The sequence below is a fragment of the Muscardinus avellanarius genome, assembly GCF_963383645.1.
Source record: "Muscardinus avellanarius genome assembly, chromosome: 4".
Taxonomy (NCBI): Eukaryota; Metazoa; Chordata; class Mammalia; order Rodentia; family Gliridae; genus Muscardinus; species Muscardinus avellanarius.
In genome coordinates this window covers 68,884,584-68,906,944 of record NC_137789.1, presented here as the reverse complement: position 1 = coordinate 68,906,944, position 22,361 = coordinate 68,884,584, and the positions used below count along the sequence as shown (strand labels likewise).

At 39.9% G+C, this 22,361-nt stretch overlaps 1 pseudogene across 1 annotated transcript; it reads left to right on the top strand.

Annotated features, from left to right (window-relative positions):
* The first annotated feature begins 445 nt into the window (after positions 1 to 445).
* On the top strand, positions 446 to 19,815 carry LOC308262319 (small ribosomal subunit protein eS21-like; annotated as a pseudogene). Its single transcript has 2 exons — positions 446 to 562; positions 19,574 to 19,815. The product of its transcript is annotated as a small ribosomal subunit protein eS21-like (transcript).
* Positions 19,816 to 22,361: the final 2,546 nt, after the last annotated feature.

Genomic DNA, 22,361 nt, shown 5'->3' with positions numbered 1-22,361 from the left:
TGATTTACAATATCAATATATTAGTATTGAATTAGCTTCCAAGTAGTTTCCATGACTCAAATGATAACAGTTAAAGCCTCCTATTCACAACACACTATATTTAAAATTTCTAGAGGGGATGGCGACAGAGAAAAGTGGCGCTTACTAGTCCCACTAACAATCGATCTCTATTACCACAAAATTAGAGCCTCTCATAGCCAAAAAACAAAAAAAACCAAAACACCATCAGCAGAGAAATAAAAACAGTAAATACAAGGGGCAGAGAAAAAGAGGGATGCAAGAACAACCAGACAGCAGAAAAAAACCAGCTCACAGTGAGGCGGCCAGAGCCATGGCGCAGAGATGCACCAGTAACATCTTCCCTCGCAGCACCAGGAGCCAGAGAGGAGGGGGACTCAGAACTGAGATGAAAACCAGAGAAGATATGCCAGCCTCATGGCTAAGGATGTGGCAGCCGCACCATACTGCCAGCAGCAGTGACAAGTTCACCGAATGGCTCCAGAACAGCACACTCAATAAGCCACCAGGCTCCAGAGAGGAGGGGGGAGGACAGCGAGCTGAGGCAAGAAGCCATGGAAGAGCCAGACTGAATTAGGCAGTTTTGTCAGAGCAAGGAGTATCTAAAGCTCCCAGGGGCCGGGCTCACCATACCCTGCAGGGACTAAGAGCAGAGCTCAAAACCAGAGAAGAGATATGCCAGCCTCACAGCCAAGGGCGTGGCAGTGGCGCCATATTGCCAACATCGGCAGCAGCGAGTTCACTGAGTCCACTACAGCTCCATCAGTGCACTCAACAACAGTGAGTCAAATTGTGGCACCTAGAGGAGAAATGCAAGTACTGCACTCCCAGGGACTTGCACAGATAGTCTCCCTGGGTCTGAGATGTTTGCAGTCCAGCTTAGTGGGGGAGTGCCGGTGGTAGAGATATCACACCAGAGTTGCAGCTCCCTGTGGAAGAACGCACTGCCTGGCACCCCCATGGTCTAAAGCAGCCTCGATTGACTCCCTGGGTCTGAGACTCTACGATACAACCCAGTAAAGAAGTAGTGTGGTCTGAGATACCATAGACTCGAGATCCAGAGCACCTTAAGTGAAGTCGTAGTGACCCAGGGAAGAACCCAGAGAAGGCACAAACTTCCGAAATCATGGGAAAGAGGAATAATAATGGAGCAATGAATGTCCACAACCCCATAACATCAGAACCTGATAACACAGAAATTCAGAGATCTCTAGAAGATCAAATCAGGGAAATAACTGAAATAAGAGAAATAAGAGAAATAAGAGAGGACTTTCGAAAAAATTCAGAGAGAATCAAAAAGAGATAAAGGATGCAATCATTGAAATAAAGGCCTCAATTAAAAGTATAAACAACAGATTAGACCACATGGAGAATAGAATCTCACTCCTAGAAGATGATCACTCCAAAAATGAACACATAGTCTCTAATTTAGAAACAAACAAAAAAAAAAATCCGGCAGCAGGAATGTGACATTGAAGAAATATGATTCCATTTTAAGAGAGCTAACCTAAGAATAATTGGAATAGAGGAGGGAAAAGAAGGTGAAACCAAAGGTATCAATAATCTATTAAAGGAAGTGATAGCAGAAAATTTTCCAAACATAGAGCAAGAGGTTGATACACAGGTCCAGGAAACTTAAAGAACTCCCTTTAGACAGGATCGGAGAAGAGGATCCCCACACCACATAATTGTCAAAATGACCTATGTGGAAGCCAAGGAGAGAATCTTAAAGACAACAAAAACAAAAGGCCACTTGACATTCAGAGGCAAACCAATTAGAATCACTCCAGACTTCCCAAACCAAGTCATGAAAGCCAGAAGGGTGTGGAATAACATATGCCAAACTTTGAAAGAAAACAACTTCCAGCCAAAAATTTCCTACCCAGCAAAACTATCTATCAAATTAGATGGGGAAATAAGAAGTTTCCATGACAAACAGAAACTGAAGGAATTTATGTCTTCAAAACCACCACTAGAGAAAATACTCAACGAGATTAACTGCAAAGAAGAAATAGGTAGCACACACCAGAACCAGAGAAACAAGATTTTCCATCCAACAGACAACTAAGATTGGTTATCTTTGGAGATTCATTATTCATGTTAGTCTTTTATATATCTCTAAATTGTATTATTTGCTTTTATTGTTGCTAATTTTTTAGGATTTCTCATTGGCATATTAATATACCTTCAGATATAGCATTTGGAAATATTTTATCCCATTCTATCAGTAACTTTTAACTCTGTTTACATTGTCTTTGGATATACAATATTTTTTATGGAGTTTGTTTACCCTTTTGTTGCCTGTGCCATTGAAATCATATACAAGATTTCCCATCCAGCAGACAACTAAGCAAAGTCAAATAAACAGTATCTCAAGCAGAAATAAAATCTTAACATGTTAGGAATTAAAAATTATCTCTCTATAATCACACTGAATATAAATAGCCTCAACTCCCCTATAAAGAGACATAAAGTGGCAAAATGGATTAAAAACCAGAATCCATCCATCTGGTGCTTACAAGAAGCACACCTTACAAGTAAAGATAGGAACAAACTCAAGGTAAAGGGCGGGAGCAAGGTATTCCATGCTAATGGAACTCAAAGACAAGCAGGTGTAGCAACTATGATATCAGACTAGTTAGACTTCAAACCCAAACTTATTAGAAGAGACAAAGTAGGTCATATTTTACTTGTAAAAGAAAAAATCCAGCAAGAGGAAATAACAATAATCAACATCTATGCCCCAAACATAGGTGCAGCTACTTTCATATATCAAACTCTTTGTGACATGAAGTCACACATAAATCCAAATACAATAATACTGGGAGACTTCAACATACCTCTCACAAGAGTAGACTGATCTTCCAGACAAAGGGTAGGTAAAGATGTCTCAGAACTAAAGAACACCAACAACCAAATGGACCTGTTGGACACATATAGAATATTTCATCCAACTACGGCGCAGTTTACATTTTTCTCAGCTGCTCACAGAACCTCTCCAAAATAGATCACATCCTGGAACACAAAATGAGCACTAGCAAATTTAAAAAATGTTGCATACTTCCCTGTGTCATTTCAGACCATAATGGAATGAAACTAGAAATCAACTATAAGAAGACCCAGAGAAACAGCATAAAAATGTGGAGACTGAACACCACACTTCTGAATGAAGAATGGGTCATAGAAGATGTAAGAGGTGTAATCAAGAAATTTCTAGAAACAAACAAAAATAAAGATACAACATATCAAAAGCTCTGGGACACATTGAAGGCATTGTTAAGAGGAAAATTTATAGCACTGAGTGCTCACATAAGAAAAACAGAAACTCTTCACATAAATGACCTAACGACACACCTCAAAGCCCTTGAAAAGCAGGAACAATTGAACCCCAAAGCCAATAGAAGACAAGACATTATTAAAATTAGAGCAGAAATTAATGAATAGAGAATAAAAAACAATACAGAAAATCAACAACAAAACCAAAAGCTGGTTTCTTGAAAAAATTAACAAGATAGATAAACCACTAGCCAACCTAACTAAAAAAAAAGAGAGAATCAACCCAAATGATGAAGATAAGGGATGAAAAAGGAGAAATTACTACTGAAATTGAAGAAATCCAGAGGATTATCAGAAACTACTTTGTAAAACTATACTCCAACAAAATGGAAAATCTGGAGGAAATCAACAACTTCCTAGATAAATACAACCTTCCTAAGCTAAGTCAAGAAGATATAGAACACTTAAACCAACCAATAAAAATCAAAGAGATTGAAACAGCAATAAAGAGCTTACCATCAAAGAAAATTTCAGGACCAGATGGTTTCCCAAGTGAATTCTATAAAACCTTTATAGAAGAGCTAACCCCAATACTCCTCAAACTATTTCACAAAATAGAAAAAAACAGAACTCTCCCAAACACATTCAATGAAGCCAACATCTCACTAATACCCAAACTGAATAAAGACAGTTCAAGGAAGGAAAACTACAGGCCTATACCTCTGATGAACTTGGATGCAAAACTATTAAACAAAATACTAGCAACACGCATTCAAAACCACATCAAGAAAATCATACACCATGACCAGGTAGGGTTCATCCCAGGGATGCAAGGCTGGTTCAACATAAGAAAATCAATCCACATAATTCACCATATAAACAGAATCAAGGGCAAAAATCACATGATCATTTCAATAGACACTGAAAAAGCATTTGATAAAATTCAATATCCATTTATGATAAAAACACTGCAGAGAATTGGAGTAGAAGGAACATATCTCAACATTATTAAGGCAATCTACAATAAGCCCACCACCAACAATATATTAAATGGGGAAAAACTTTAAGAATTCCCCCTAAAAACAGGAATGAGAAAAGGATGTCCATTATCACCACTTCTCTTCAATATAGTACTAGAAACTCTAGCCAGAGCAATAAGGCAAGGAAAGGAAATCAGAGGAGTACAAATAGGAAAAAAAGAACTCAAACTTTCACTATTTTCAGATGACATGATACTATATATAGAAAACCCAACAAATTCAACCAAAAGACTTATAGAACTGATCAACAAATTCAGCAGGGCGACTGAGAAAAGCGGGCTTAAGAGCCCCGCTAACAACCAATCTCCATTACCACAAAATCAGTGCCTTTCATAGCCAGAAAACACCATCACCAGAGAAACAAAAAAATCACCAGGCTCCAGAGAGAAAGCGAACTGAGAACAGAGCTCAGAGCCACAGAGGAGATACACCGAGGATGCGGCAGCAGCGCCATACTGCCGGTGGCAGAGGCAAATTGACCAGATGGCTTCAGCAAGGCGAGGTGAGCCGCTGCGAAAAAGCCAGGCAGGATTTCTCGCCGCAGGTAAAATCTAAAGCTCCCAGTGGCTGAGCTCAGCACAGGCTGAAGGGATTCAGAGTGGAAATCAAAACCAACAAGAAATACGCCAGCCTCATGGCCAAGGGCATACCAGCGGCGCCATATTGCCACTGGCGGCAGCAGCAGCGAATTCACCGAATTCAGTACAGCTACATCTGCGTACTCAAGAACAGTGAGTCAAATTGCGGGCCACAGAGGAGAAATCCCAGTACTGTACTCCCTGGGACTTGACCCAGTGGGGGAGGGGCGGTGGCAGAGATATCACACCATAGGAGAATGGGCAACCTGGCACCCCCCATAGTTTAAAGCAGCCTCTATTGACTCTCTGGGTCAGGGACTCTGTGATACAACCCAGTAAAGGAGTAGTGGGGTCTGAGATACTACAGACTCAAGAACCAGAGCACCTTAAGTGAAGTCATAGTGACCCAAGGGAAGAACCCAGAGAAGGCACAAACATCCAAAATCATGGGAAAGAGGAATAATACTGGAGCAATGAATGCTCACAACCCCACAACATCAGAACCCGATAAAACAGAAAATCAGAGATTTCTAGAAGATCAAATCAGGAAAATAACTGTAGAAATAATAGAGGTGCTTCAAAAAGAACTCAGAGAGCGCCAAAAAGAGATAAAGGATGCAATTAATGAAGTAAAGGCCTCAATTCAAAGCACAAACAATCGATTAGAGCACATGGAGAACAGAATCTCGCTCTTAGAAGATGATCATTCCAAAAATGAACGCATAGTTTCTAATCTAGGAAAAAATATCCGACAGCAGGAATCTGATATTGAAGAAATATGGGCCCATTTTAAGAGAGCTAACCTAAGAATAATTGGAATAGAGGAGGGAAAAGAAAGTGAAACCAAAGGAATCAACAATCTCTTCAAGGAAGTAATAGCAGAAAATTTTCCAAACATAGAGCAAGAGGTTGATACACAGGTCCTGGAAACTTATAGAACTCCCTTTAGACAGGATCGGAGAAGAGGATCCCCACACCACATAATTGTCAAAATGACCTATGTGGAAGCCAAGCAGGGAATCGTAAAGGCAACAAAAGCAAAGGGCCAAGTGACATTCAGAGGCAAACCAATTAGAATCACTCCAGACTTCCCAAATCAAGTCATGAGAGCCAGAAGGGCTTGGAGTAACATATTCCAAACTCTGAAAGAAAACAACTTCCAGCCAAAAATTTCCTACCCAGCAAAACTTTCTATCAAATTAGATGGAGAAATAAGAAGCTTCCATGACAAACAGAAACTGAAGGAATTTATGTCTTCAAAACCAGCACTAGAGAAAATACTCAAAGAGATTAACTACAAAGAAGAAATAGGTAACACACACCAGAACCAGAGAAACAAGATTTTCCATCCAACAGACAACCAAGATTGGTTATCTGTGGAGATTCATTACTTATGTTATTCTTTTACCTATCTCTAAATGGTATTGTTTGCCTTTATTGTTGTTAATTTTTAGGATTTCTAGTAGGAATATTAATATACCTTCAGATATAGCATTTGGAAATATTTTATCCCATTCTATTAGTAACTGTTAACTCTGTTTACATTGTCTTTGGATATAGAATTTTTTTATATTTTTTTAGGGAGTTTGTATACTCTTCTGTTGCCTGTGCCATTGAAATCATATCCAAGAAATCACTGCCAATTTCAATGTTGTGAGGTTTTATGACCCAGATTTTCTCCTAAAAGTTTATAGTCTTAAGATTTATATTTAGGTATTTTGTCTATTTTGAGTTATTATTTGTATATGGGATTAGGTAAGGGTCCAACTTTATTCTTTTCCATGTAATTATTATGTTTAAACAATATTTAGTTAAAAGATTATTATTTCCACCACCAAATGTTCGTGGAAACCTTGTCAAAAATAACTTGACATAATAGGGAATAATTTAGCTCTAGGCTTTTATTTAACTCCAATGGTTTATAGATCTGCCTTTAGAACAGTACTACACTGTTTCAATTATTGTAGCTTTATATGGTTTGAAATCAGAAAATATATATCTTCTAGCTTTGTTCTTTTTCAAGATCGTTTTGGGTATCTAGAGTCCATATTCCATATTAGGATAGATTTTTTTTCCTGAAAAATAAATATATAAATATATGATAGTTTCACCTAAAAAAATAGAAAAAATATTCTCTGGTAAGAAAGAAAGTAAAAAGAAATATTGAAATGTTATCTTTAAGTCATCAAAAGCTTGGTATCAGACAAATGAAACTGTTATGTGAGATTATTTTAATTTTTTAATTTTGGATAAATTGCTATAATACTAGATGTCAACCACTAAGCCAAGCATGGGAGGGAGGGATGGGGAGAGAATGGGGTTGGGATCGGGTGGGGGCTGACTGGGCTATGTGCGCATGTATGTCTACAAAAGTTTGTATCCCACTATGATGTATGAATACAGTGCACCAATTAAAAAAAAAAAAAATATATATATATATATATATATATATATATATATATATATATATATAAAATTCAGCAAAGTATCTGGATACAAAATCAATCTTGAAAAATCAGAAGCATTCCTGTACACCAACCATAAATCCACTGAAAAAGAAATTCAGAAAACACTTCCACTCAGGATCTCCCACAAAAAAAAAAAAATACTTAGGAATAAACTTGACCAAGGAGGTAAAAGATATCAACAAAGAAAATTATAAAAACTGAAAAAAGAAATTGAAGATCTTAGAAAATGGAAGGATCTTCCATGTTCATGGATTGGCAGAATAAATATCATTAAAATGGCCATCCTTCCAAAAGTGATCTACAGATTTAATGCAATGCCCATTAAACTACCAAGGTCATTCCTCACATAGAAAAATCAGTTCTTAAATTTATCTGAAATAACAAAAAGCCCAGAATAGCTAAGGTAGTTCTCAGCAACAAAAACCATGCAGGAAAAATCACAATACCTGACTTTAAACTATACTACAAAGCCATTGTAATAAAAACAGCATTGTACTGGCAAAAAACCAGAAGAAGCTCAGTGGAGAACCAGGAGTAAGGCAATGATGGCAGTGGCAGAGGAGGCCAGTATTTGGGAGAGGCAGAGATCCAATGCAATCCACCTTGAGCTTTAGAAGAAATTGCCCCACAGGTAGGCTGCTACGGCCATGCATGCTTAGGAATTCTGGACAACTTGCTGTGAGGGAAAAGTGTTTGGGAGTGAATTGAGATGGTGGATCCAGAGGCAATGGTGGCGGCCAGTATTCAGGAGAGACAGATATATGATTCAATCCACCTTGATCTTTTGAAGAAATTGCCCCAAAGGTAGAATGCTACTGCCGCACATGCTTGGGAATTTGGGGCAACATGCTGTGTGAATAAGGTGATCGGAAGAGAACTGAGATGGCTATGGAAGTGGCAGCAGTGGTCAGTATTTGGTAGATATAGAGATCCAATCCAATCCACCTTAAAATTTTAAAGCAATGCTCTCAAAGGTAGACTGCTACTGCTGCACATGCTTGGGAATTCTGGAAAACATACTGTGTGGGAAAGGTGTTCAGGAGAGAACCAAGATAGCAGTGGTGGCAGTGGTGGTGGTGGTGACCAGTATATGGAGGGGCAGACAGATCCAGTCCAATCTACCTTGAAATTTTGAGGAAATCTCCCCCAAAGTAGACTGCTCCTGCCACACATGCTCTGGAATTCTGGACAACATGCTAAATGGTAAAAGGTTTTGGGGGGTATCAGAGGGAGCCCCGCATAGCCGAGTGGACCACCACTCTGCATGTTCTGGGAGACATCAGCCCTCATGGCCACCGAGCTCCTCTGCACAAAGCGGGAGGTCAGGGTGCAGGTGGAGCAGCAGAAACTGCTATCCGTAGTGAAGCTGTGGACTTCTGCCTTTGGAGGGAAGACAAAATTCATTGCTACTAGGTATTTGGGGTCCCAGCTTTTGCCAAAGACATGTACTGCTTTCTCATATATTAAAAAAAAAAAAAAAAGGAAGAAAGCTGGGCGTGGTGGCGCATGCTTGCAATCCCAGCATTTGGGAGGTGGAAACAGGAGGATTGTGCAGGTTCGAAGCCAGCCTCGTTAGTTTAAGAGTCCCTGTTTCCAAGTAAAAATATAAATAAAATAGGTCTCCAGGAGTGTAGGCTGGAGGTAGAAGGGTTTCCAGTAACCCCAATACCACCAAAAAAATAAAAGGAAGAAAAAAGGAACATCTGTAGGTGACCTGCTCATAGTGACATAGTGATAGAGACCAGAGCCCAATGCACAGCAAGGCTGGTGCTGGGGCCAGTGAGGCCACGATTGGAGCCTGCCATGTGGTGAGCCTGTGCTGGGGCCTCCGAGGCCAAGATTGGAGCCTGCCATGAGGCAAGGCTGGTGTTGGGGCCTCCAAGGCCGAGATTGAAGCCTGCTCAGGGATGAGGCCAGTACCAGGGCCAGTGAGGCCAGTATCTGAGCCTACCATGAGGCAAGGCTGGTTCTGGGGCCTCTGAGGCTGGGATCAGAGCCTGCTGAGGGGTGAGGCCATTGCCAGGGCCAGCAAGGCTGGAATAGGAGCTTGCTGTGAGGCAAGGCAGGTGCTGGGGCCTCCAAAGCCGGGATCAGGGCTGGCAAGGCCAAGATTGGAGCCTGCTGTGAGGTAGGGCCGATGCTGGGGCCAGTGAGGCTGGGATCGAAGCTTGCCGAGGGGTGAGGCCTGTGCCGGAGCCAGTGAGGCCAAGATCAGATCCTGCCATGAGGCAGGGCTGGTGCTGGAGCCTCAGAGGCCTGGACCAGATCCTGCCAAGGGGTGAGGCTGTTGCCCAGGCCAGCAAAGCCAGGATCGGAGCCTACTGTGAGGCAAGGCTGGTTCTTGGGTCTCTGAGCCCAGGACTGGAGCCTGTTGAGGGATGAGGCTGGTGCCAGAGCCAGCGAGGCTGGGATCAGAGCCTGCCATGAGGCAAGGCCGGTGCTGGGGCCTCCGAGGATGGGATTGGAGCCTGCTGAGGGTTGAGGCCATTGCCGGGGCCAGCGAGGCCGGGATCGGACCTTGCTGTGAGGCAAGGCTGGTGTGCTGGGGCCTCCGAGGCTGGTGGCATGGCCAGTGAGACTGGGATCGGAGTCTGACATGTGGCAAGGCTGGTGATGGGGTCAACAAGACCAGAATCAGAGCCTGCCATGTGGTGAGTCCATTGCTGGAGCCAGTAAGGCTGGGATAAGAGCCTGCCTTAAGGCAAGGCCGGTGCTGGGGCCTCCGAGGTCAGGATTGGAACCTGTCATGAGGCAAGGAAGGCCAGTGCTGGGCCTTCAAGAGTGGGATTGGAACCTGCAATGTGGCATACATAGAAAAATATCACAGAAAATAAAAAAAAATCAGATGCTTTCCCTAATATACAAAAACTAGGAAGAAATGGGTAATAGGAGGAAATCTAGTTGAAGAAAAAGCCCTATCTAGGAACAATTAAGGTGACCAATCAGAGGGGATGGGTTGGGGGAAGATGGAATCTCTTTAAAGCACATGATGTACTTAAACAAATATATCAAAGTTAATCACTAAATCAAGAATGGGATTGAGGGAGGGAGAGAAAATGGAATGGGAATTGGATAAAAGCTAATTGGATTATGTGTGCTTGTATATCCTCACAAGTCTTGTATTACATTGAGATGTTTGACTACAATGCACCAATAAAATATATTAAATAAAAATAATAAAAAATACAAAAAAAATTTTTTTAAATTAAAAACAAAAAAATTTCTAAAGCATAATAAATCATTGAAATGAAGAGTGATCTGTGAGCTGGGTGTATTAGTACACACTTGTAATCCCAGGACTTGGGAGCCTGAGACAGTAGGATCACAGGTTCAAGGACAGTTTCAGCAAGTATCAAGACTTCCAATAACCTAGCAATACTCTGTTTAAAAATAAATAATTAGGACAGGAGATGTACTTTGGAAGTAGAATGGCCCTGGGTTCAGTTCCCAGCACACACACACACACACACACACACACACACACACACACACACACACACACACAATCTGTGGCCAAGTTGACACAAATTGCAAGTAGATAGATGTCTAATATCAGTGAAGTTTTGTAGAACAGTTGGAAGTATTTGTACTCATCATGACATTTTCTTTCCTTTGATAGTGGCCACTTCCTAGAGCCATGTGGATTCAAGAGATTAGGAAGAATATCATACAAGTTATAAAGAAATAACACCCTGGATGGCCCCTTCAAAGTTTTCCTACAATCTCATATCAATCTCTCTGGAAATTCCACTAGGGAAGGGAGGGATAAAATTAGGAAAAGCAGAATTTGAAATAAAATTTAAAGAATGGGATATAAGCCAAAAGGAGATATAAAGTCTAGTGACTGTTAACAACCGAGCACCAGGAATGTGTCAGTGAGACAGTCAGTCTGAATCCAGAAAGTTCATGTGGGACAAGACTTGGCTCCCTCCCTTCTTTCCTCCCTCCCTCCCTTCCCTTCCTTCCTTCCTTCCTTCCTTCCTTCCTTCCTTCCTTCCTTCCTTCCTTTCTTCCATGCTGCAGATTGAGCTAAGGAACATTCTATTTCTGACACCCCTAGTCCCATTGTATTTTGAGGCAAGGTCTCTCCAAGTTGTCATACACTGTTGTAAAGTTGCAGTCCTCTTGGGATTACACATTTGCACCAAATTGCCCCGTTGATTGTTACTTTGGTACTGGGGATTAAACTCTGAGGTATACCCCCAGCTCTCCCTTTTAAAATTTTTGTGTTTGTTTTGAAACAGCTCAATAGGTTGCTGATAGTCTAGCTAAGTTGCTGAGGCTGATCCTGAAACTGTGATTCTCTGGTCTCAGACTCCCAAGTACTGAGATTAAAGGTGTGTGCCACCATGCTCAGCTGATTTCTAATATTTTGAACAAAAACTTTATTAGACTTCATGACTTAGGCATGCTGGTCTGTGTTTAAAACTAGATGTCAAAGAATGTGGGTTGGAGTGTTCACAAAAAGTAAGTTTTGAGCAGGATAACATCAGATGAGAATTTTAGAACTATTCATCTGACAAATGGTGTAGGCTCTATTTAATTCCAGCCTTGATTAGATAGAAATAACAATTCAAGAGAGAAGGAGGGAAAGCCTGACTTGGGGAAATAAACATAGAAATAAAAGAGAAGAGAAAATTTATATTGGAAGCAGAATTGGCATGGATTGGCAATTGGTTGGATCTAAACAATTTCTGATTAATCTTTCTCTCCTTCCTCCTTAGAGCCAAAAACGTATGTGTGCATGTGTGTGCGTGTGCGTGTGCATGTGGTGTGTGTGTGTGTGTGTGTGTGTGTGTGTGTGTGTGATACTAGATACTAAACCAGGGGTATTCCACTACTGAGCTACATGTCCAGCCCTATTTTACATTTTTTACTTATTTTTTATCTTTTATTTTTTGCAGTACTGGATATTGAACCCAGGGATATTGTACCTCCAAGCTATACTCCCAGCTGTATTTTTTATTCTTTCTTTTGAAGCAGGGTCTCACTAAGTTGTGGAGGGCCTCACTAAGTAGCTAAGGCTGGCCAAGAACCTGTGATCCTCCTATATTATCCTCCCAAATACTGGGATTACAAGTGTGTGCCACCATGCCAAACTACTTGTTTATTTTGAAACAGGCTCTCACTAAATTGCTGAGGGTCTCACTAAGTTGCTGAGGCTGGCCTTGAACCTGTAATGCTCCTGTCTTAGCCTCCCAAGTCCTGGGATTACAGGTGTGCTCCACCATGCTGCACTCAAAAGCCCATTTTCTGATACTGAACTATGACCAGGTGGTGAGTTTGCTACATGCACATAGTATCAAATGCTATGGATGTAGAAATCTAGGAAGAAAAATCAATAGCATATCCAATATTACTTCAGCCAGGTACATAGATAGGGTTTCTTCTTTCCCTGGCCACTGCATTTTGAGTTTGTGATTCTTTAAAATATTTTTTGGGATGCCTGAGGATGAAAGCTATCTTTCCACTCAGCTTTTCAGCACTCTGTTATCTGCTGGTGTTATAGGGGCTGTGATCCCCAGGGCTGTGCAGTGTCTACTTGCTTTCAGCAGTAGTTGACCCAGTATATCAACTTGCTACATGAAGCTTTTGCTGAAGTTAGATGTTTGAGCAGATGGGGATCTACATTTGCTTTTCTGGTCATTGCCATCTTCTCTTGCCTCTCTCAAAATATTTTCTCTCCAAGGGATAGAGTCACTTCCCTTCTCCTCTTGTAGACTTTTGCCACACACACACACCCTAAAAGACTTTTCTAGACCGGGTGTGGTGTTGCACACTTGCAATCCCAGCATTCAGGAGGCAAAGACCAGAGGATCATGGTTCAAGGACAGCCTCAGCTACTTAACGAGGTCCTTTGCAACTCAGTGAGACCCTGTTTCAAAAAATAAAAACACTAAAGAATAGGACCAGGGGTGTAGCTCAGAGGTAGAAATGCTCTGGGTTCCATTCCCCATATCACAAACACACACACAAAAAAAGAAACAGGAAAAAAAAAAAAAGAGTTTTCTGCCCCATCAGTTCTTTTTCCACTTTTTTTCCTAACCTACATAATCTTGTACTGCATTCATATGTAATCACATTGCCCTTACTTACAATAGTGAATCAAACATTCTTTAGTTTTGGGCTTGAAGTACAGGTGGAAAATCAATGAAAAACATAGAGAAGGGGAATCTAAATTCCAGGTGACTTTGAAGTGGTGATTTAGGGGCTGGCTGTCGCCCAGCAGAGGGATGGAGGCAGGCAGCCGCGGCCGCGTCTTGGCAGTGCTGAGGGATGGTCGTTGACAGATGGCGTCTTGATGGATCTGTGCTCACTGTGGTGTTGTAAATGTCCCGGGCGCTGAATCACTGGTGAGTTTTCATTTTCATTCCCTCTTCTCTGAAGTGACATGACAGCATTTTCTGTGTCTCAGAACATTGCTACTGATCCCCTGAAACTAGTTAGAAAGTGGATTTGAAAGAGATCACTTTATATATTCACTCATTCACAAAAGCCAGCATCAGTTCTGCCTATCTTAATTAGATCATATATGGAGATTGAACCTGGGGGCATTCTACCTCTGAGCTGTACTCCCAGCCCTTTTTATTTTTTAATTAAAACATTTTTTTGAGCTGGGCATGGTGGTGCACACTTGTAATCCCGGCATTTGGGAGACTGAGACAGGAGGATCACGGTTCGAGGACAGCCTCAGCTACTGCCTAGTGAGGCCCTTTGCAACTCAACCATAAAGAAATTATCTGACCTACCTCGTCTGATAGTAGATAATATGACCTTCATTCTAGAAGGGATCCTGCTGCATACCTAGGAGAAAGGAAAACCACACAGAGAGGCCCAGAAGAATCTAAATAGACAGGCCTTGCTAAATTTCCAATCTACTACAGTAGATCATAACTTTTTGTTCAATCATATTTTCACATGTTGGCCACTCTTCATTGAATCTAAGCAAAATAATAATAATAATAATAATAATAATAATAATAATAATAATAATAATAAAGTTTTTCCCTGTCCAAAGGCTCCCCTAAAATAACTTTGTTATGCTTTCTCTTTCTGTCTTTGTTATAGAAATGCTAGCTGTGAAGCTGGGTGTGATGGCACACTCCTGTAATCCCAGTACATGGAAGTCTGAGATAGAAGGATTACAGGTTCATAGACAGCCTCAGTCACTTAGTAAAGCCCCACACAACTTAATGAGACCCTGTTTCAAAATACAAAATGAAATAGGGCTAGGGGTATATCTCAGGGATAGAATGCCTGTGGGTTCAATCCCCAGTACCACAAAAAAAAAAAAAAAGAAAAAGAATAATAGTACTGGCCATGGCTCTTATGAGGAACTTCTGAGAAAAGGGATCACACTTTCTACTACTCCAAACTAAAACCTGGATGGTGAAGAAACAGCCTTTTCCAGGAGAATAATGAGCATCAACTCCTTGGTAAATGTGCTTCAGCCTCACTTAAATGGAGTGAAAATGATGGAGTTGGCAAGTTTAATATTTTGAGAGACAAGACCCATAGATTCCTAATATAATTATTTTTTTGAGATGGAACCCAGGGGCATTTGACCTCCGAGCTACACCCCTTGCCTTGTTTTTTATTCTTTATTTTGAAACTGGGTCTCACTAAGGTGCAGAGGACCTCACTAAGTAGTGGAGGCTGTCTGCGAACCTTGATTCTCCTGTCTCAGCCTCCAGAATGCTGGGATTGCAAACCTGAGCCACCATGCCTGGCTTCCTAATATAATCTTTAGCAAAAAAAAAAAATTGCTTTTTATTGATTCTATTCTATGTGCCAAGTTTAGGTCTTCACTAGGCATTTTAGATATGGTAACATATTTAATCTTTGATATTTTCTATGAAATCAGCATTTCTTTTCCATTTTATAGATGATGAGGCTGAATTTGGGAAGATTAAATGATCTTTAATGAGGAGGTTTTGGAAAACACCTTCAGAGAGATGTTCCTAAACTACAGTAGAGATTGTTGTATGTTTGTTCAACACCAAGAAATGGACAACAAAATCGGCACTTTAAAGGCTCTATAGACAGCCAGAAATATAAAATATCATCTTTAAGTGCAAATAGCCACAAATCAAAAGATAATCTCTATGTATAAAAGTGGTTTTAGCTGTTCTTTTGACTCTGCTATCAAAAGACACTTTCAAGCACAGAAATAAGAAACATTCTTGGATGCTTTGGAGTGAAGGAGTATTCGCAATTTTTTAACAGTAGCCTAGGTCAAGACAAACTCTTGGTATTAAGTTCAAGTTTAGCTGATAGTGTATCAAGCTTTACAGCAGAAAACAGACAAAGAGTATCAAACATGAAGATATTTTGCAGTATGTTCTCTTTGTTACTGCTGTATGTGAAACATATCTGAAACTATCAAAGAAAAATGATTTGATTCTCTATTTTTTCACTTCAGTTGAGAAGTATCAAGCTTTTAGAAAATATAACAATATTTCAGGTTTAGTGACTCATGGGTATATCTCAGGAAGATCCCAAGTTCATGACCGGTGTCAGCAATTTAGAGAGACCCTATATCAAAATAAAAAATAAAAAGGCTGGGAATGTAGGTCAGTGGTAAAGTGCCCTTGGGTTCAATCTCCAATAATCCATCCAAAAAAGAGAGAAAAGAAAAAATATTTAATAATATTATTCCCTACAATCAATACAAAATCTAGACTATGATCATGTAATTAATATATATGTGGATAAATTCTAGCATCTTCTATATAAGTCATGAAAATTTTAATGTCTTTAAATTGAAAGGATTTAAAATGAAATTGGTACTAAAATACTTTGTGAAATATAATTCAATTATCTTTTATTGTTTATAAAGCAAATCATGGGAAACTAAATGTCGACCAGATAATGATTTTTGTCTCTATGAAAGCATACAGTCTTTATTATTAAGCAACTGTAAAATGTTTTTATGTGTTTGTTGATGTGGCCATTATAAAGTTAGATTACTCATTATTTTATATTTTCTTGTGAAAACAATGTGTGAAGATGTGATAAAAATGTTTCTGCACTGAAGTTGTAAAATGTTTGAACAACATACCTCCACCTTGGGATTTTTAGCAAAAAAATTTTTCCCCTCCTTTTGTTGATACTGAGAATTGAACCCAGGGATATTCAACCTCTGAGCCACACACCCAGCTCTTTTATTTTTTATTTTGAAACAGGGTCTCAACAAGATACTCAAATACGTGGCCTCAAATGTGTGATCCTCCTGTCTCACCCTACCAAGTACTTTAGCAAAAACATTTTATTATGTCTTAACCTGACTTTGCATCCATACCTCCTTTTCAGAATAGTATTTTTGTATGGGGCTCATTAGACACTATCATTCTTGAAACTTTGTGAGCTTCAAATTAAAACTGGCGGACTTCCGGGAAGATGGTGACCGAGAAAAGCGGGGCTTAAGAGCTCCGCTAACAACCAATTTCCATTACCACAAAATCAGCACCTTTCATAGCCAGAAAACACCATCACCAGAGAAACAAAAAAATCACCAGGCTCCAGAGAGAAAGCGGACTGAGAACAGAGCCACAGACGCAGCAGTAGCGCCATACTGCCGGCGGCAGCGGGGAGTTCACCAGACGGCTACAGCAAGCCGAGGTGAGCCGCTGCGGAACAGACAGGCGGGATTTCTCGGCGCAGAGAGCATCTAAAGCTCCCAGTGGCTGAGCTCAGCACACACTGCAGGGATTCAGAGTGGAAATCAAAACCAAGAAGAAAAACACCAGCCCCACGGCGGAGGGTGTAACAGCGGCGCCATATTGCCACCAGCGGCAGCAGCAGCGAATTCAGTGAAGCCAGTACAGCTACATCTGCATACTCAAGAACAGTGAGTCAAATTGCGGGCCACAGAGGAGAAATCCCAGTACTGTACTCCCTGGGACTTGACCCAGTGGGGGAGGGGCGGTGGCAGAGATATCACACCATAGGAGAATGGGCAACCTGGCACCCCCCACAGTCTAAAGCAGCCTCTATTGACTCTCTGGGTCAGAGACTCTGTGATACAACCCAGTAAAGGAGTAGTGGGGTCTGAGATACTACAGACTCGAGATCCAGAGCACCTTAAGTGAAGTCATAGTGACCCAAGGGAAGAACCCAGAGAAGGCACAAACATCCAAAATCATGGGAAAGAGGAATAATACTGGAGCAATGAATGCCCACAACCCCACAACATCAGAACCCGATAAAACAGAAAATCAGAGATTTCTAGAAGATCAAATCAGGAAAATAACTGTAGAAATAATAGAGGTGCTTCAAAAAGAACTCAGAGAGAGCCAAAAGGAGATAAAGGATGCAATTAATGAAGTAAAGGCCTCAATTCAAAGCACAAACAACCGATTAGACCACATGGAGAACAGAATCTCACTCTTAGAAGATGATCATTCCAAAAATAAACGCATAGTTTCTAATCTAGGAAAAAATATCCGACAGCAGGAATCTGATATTGAAGAAATATGGGCCCATTTTAAGAGAGCTAACCTAAGAAAAATTGGAATAGAGGAGGGAAAAGAAAGTGAAACCAAAGGGATCAACAATCTCTTCAAGGAAGTAATAGCAGAAAATTTTCCAAACATAGAGCAAGAGGTCGATACACAGGTCCTGGAAACTTATAGAACTCCCTTTAGACAGGATCGGAGAAGAGGATCCCCACGCCACATAACTGTCAAAATGACCAATGTGGAAGCCAAGCAGAGAATCTTAAAGGCAACAAAAGCAAAGGGCCAAGTGACATTCAGAGGCAAACCAATTAGAATCACTCCAGACTTCCCGAACCAAGTTATGAGAGCCAGAAGAGCTTGGAGTAACATATTACAAACTCTGAAAGAAAACAACTTCCAGCCAAAAATTTCCTACCCAGAAAAACTTTCTATCAAATTAGATGGAGAAATAAGAAGCTTCCATGACAAACAGAAACTGAAGGAATTTATGTCTTCAAAACCAGCACTAGAGAAAATACTCAAAGAGATTAACTACAAAGAAGAAATAGGTAACACACACCAGAACCAGAGAAACAAGATTTTCCATCCAACAGACAACCAAGATTGGTTATCTGTGGAGATTCATTATTTATGTTAGTCTTTTACCTATCTCTAAATTGTATTGTTTGCCTTTATTGTTGTTAATTTTTAGGATTTCTAGTTGGAATATTAATATACCTTCAGATATAGCATTTGGAAATATTTTATCCCATTCTATTAGTAACTGTTAACTCTGTTTACATTGTCTTTGGATATACAATTTTTTTAGGGAGTTTGTATACTCTTCTGTTGCCTGTGCCATTGAAATCATATCCAAGAAATCACTGCCAATTTCATGGTTGTGAGGGTTTATGACCCAGATTTTCTCCTAAAAGTTTATAGTCTTAAGATTTATATTTAGGTCTTTTATCTATTTTGAGTTAATATTTGTATATGGGATTAGGTAAGGGTCCAATTTTATTCTTTTCCATGTAATTATTATGTTTCAACAATATTTAGTTAAAAGATTATTTTTTCCACCACCAAATGTTCATGGAAACCTTGTCAAAAATAACTTGACAATATAGGGAAGAATTTAGCTCTAGGCTTTTATTTAACTCCAATGATTTATATATCTGCCTTTAGAATAGTACTATACTGTTTCAATTATTGTAGCTTTATATGGTTTGAAATCAGAAAATATATATCTTCTAGCTTTGTTCTTTTTCAAGATCGTTTTGGGTATCTAGAGTCCATATTCCATATTAGGATAGATTTTTTTTCTGAAAAATAAATATATAAATATATGATAGTTTCACCTAAAAAAATAGAAAAAAATATTCTCTGGTAAGAAAGAAAGTAAAAAGAAATATTGAAATGTTATCTTTAAGTCATCAAAAGCTTGGTATCAGACAAATGAAACTGTTATGTGAGATTATCATTTTTAATTTTGGATAAATTGCTATAATACTAGATGTCAACCACTAAGCCAAGCATGGGAGGGAGGGATGGGAAGAGAATGGGGTGGGGATCAGGTGGGGGCTGACTGGGCGATGTGTGCATGTATGTCTACAAAAATTTGTATCCCACTATGATGTATGAATACAGTGCACTATTAAAAAAAAAAGGAAAAAAAAAAACAAATTAAAACTGGCCTTCCATCCTTTCTACGCTTCCGCCCGTGTGGAGGCAGCTGGTAGTGTCTTGACTTGCAGAATGATGCCGGCGAATTCGTGGACCTGTAAGTGCCAGCGGAAATGCTCCGCCAGCAAACTTATTATCAGTTTCAAGGACCATGCACCCATCCAGATAACGTGGCCCAGGTTGGCAAGGTCACAGGCAGTTTAATGGCCAGTTTAAACCTGTGCTATCGTGGGCCATTCGCAGGATGGGTGAGTCAGATGATTCTATTCTGCGGCTGGCCAAGGCGGACGGCAGCGTCTCCAAGAACTTCTGACTGGAAGAGTTATAATGCAGAGTGTTTGTCATTAATAAACCATGAAAATCCAAAGCACAAAACAAAACAAAACTGGCTTTTCAGTCTAGATCTTCTGTTTGTATCTTGTAAATCCCCTCTCTCACCCATAGAGCTGCTTATTAAGAATATTTCCATCTCCTCAATCTCGTTTCCTTGCTCACTCTCTGTATCTGTGTTGTAGCATGTACTTTTAACCCTTCTATACCTTTATACTTAGAGGGTAAATTTAAACGGCATAATTTGATCTCATTTTCTTCGTCCAGTGCTGTAGTTTTTGTCTTTTAAACATTTAGTCTATTAACCTTGAGATTAATTACTGCTGTAATTGACTTAATTCTATTATTTTGTTCTTTTCATCTATGCCCACATGTTCTTTATTTAGTCTTAATTTCTTTTTTTCTGATTTCTTTTAGGTTAGTCAGTTTTATTGTTGCATTTTTCTTCCCTGTTAACTTTTTAGTTTGACATTTTTTATGCTGTGTGTGTGCACTGTGTGTGAGTGTGAGTGTGTGTGTGTGTGTGTGTGTGTGTGTGTGTGTGTGTGTGTGTTTTACTGGAGATTGAATCCTAGGGCAGTACTGGGGATGTAACCCAGAGGCATTTTACCTCTGAGCTACATCTTCAGGCCTAATTTTTTTTTCCTTTATTTTGAAACAGGGTCTCATTGAGTTGCAAAAGGCCTCACTAAGTAACTGGAGCTGTCCACAAACCGTGATTCTCCTCTCTCAGCCTCCCAAATGCTAGGATTACAAAATGTACTACCATGCCTGGCTGAATTAGGGGATTTTACTCAGGCTTCCAGGAGAACATTTACTTTTCAGACATGCCTCATCATATCACTTAGGTTTCCCTTGTCTTTCAAAGTTAAGTTGTTACCTTTTCTGCTCTAGTGTAACTTGTCCTGTGTAGGCAGGTATGAAAGCAATGTAAATGAATATGTTGAGAAAGAGATGAGATCAGCATGCCAAAGATACTCTAGAGATAATAAATTCCCAAGCAGAAGGGGAAGAGCTATAACATTGAAGTGGTTGTAGCTGTCATACCAAGAACACTTAAAAAATTTGTAGAAGCCGGGTGTGGTGGCACACACTTGTAATCCCAGCATTTGGGAGGCTCAGACAGGAGGATCGTGGTTCATGGACAGCTTTAGCTAATTAGTGAGGCCCTTTGCAACTCAGTGAGATCCTGTTTTAAAATAAAGACTAAAATATGGGACTGGGGTTGTAACTTGGAGGTAGAATGCCCCTGGATTCCATCACACTACTGCAAAAAAAAAAAAAAAAAAGTAGAGTGTTTCTAACAGTGATTGAGAGCACACACACTTTCGCTACAGTGCTGGTTTTATTTATTTATTTATTTATTTATTTATTTTTGCTTTTCTTTTTTGTGTTTCAGTGGAGATGCCAAACCTTACAATAAAATGTATTTTAAATTATTTCTTTTTTTAATTTAATGACTACTTTTAGCACCAATATCATTTTGATAATAAAAAAGAGAATTTTAGCATTTTAGGTTTTTTTAACATTGCATTTTTAAATTTTTTATTGAACATAAATGGTATACATTTAAACTATACTTGGTGCCCTCTCCCCACTGCCCCTGTTTTTCCTCCCCCCTCCCACCAATGATTGTCCAGGGTAATCATGCCATATTCATAATTTTACACATATTAGGATGTAAACCCTCATTAATCAAGTTCAGTTTTCCTCCTCCCCTATCTTTCCATTCAAGCTTTGCTTGTATTTCCCCTCCGTTACCTGGAGTCCCACTGGTATCCTCTACGTTCCCTAGTTTGGGCATATTAGAGGAAACATATGTACCTTCTCATTCAGTGCTTGGCTGATCTCACTTAACATAATGCTCTCCAGGACTTTCCATCTTCTTGCAAATGATATGATTTTGTTCTTCTTTATGGCTGAGTAGAATTCCATTGTGTGTATTTCCCAGAGTTTTGCAATCCATTCATCTGCTGATGGAGACCTGGGTTGGTTCCATATTTTGGCTATTACGAATTGTGCTGCTATGAGCATAGGTATACATATGTTGCTATAGTTCTCTGGATTCAACCCTTTTGGAAAAATACCCAGGAGTGGTAGAGCTGGATCATATGGTGGATCTATTCCTAGCTTTCTTAGGAATCTCCACACAGATCTCCATAGTGGCTGAACTAGTTTGCACTCCCACCAACACTGTAAAAGAGTTCCTCTTTCCCCCAAATTTTTTTGTTATTTGATTTCTTTATGCTTGCCACTCTGACTGGGGTTAGATGTAATCTCAGTGTAGTTTTGATTTGCATCTCACTGATGGCCAATGATGTAGAACATCTTTTCATGTATCTATTGGCCCTTTGTATCTCTTCTTTTGTGAAGTGTCTATTTAGTTCATTTGCCCATTTCTTGATTGGGTTGTTTGTTTTGCTAGTGTAGAGTCTTTTGAGCTCTTTGTATATTCTGGATATTAGCCCCCTATCAGAGTGGTGGCTGGTAAAGATCTTTTCCTATTCTGTAGGCTTCCTCTTTAGATTA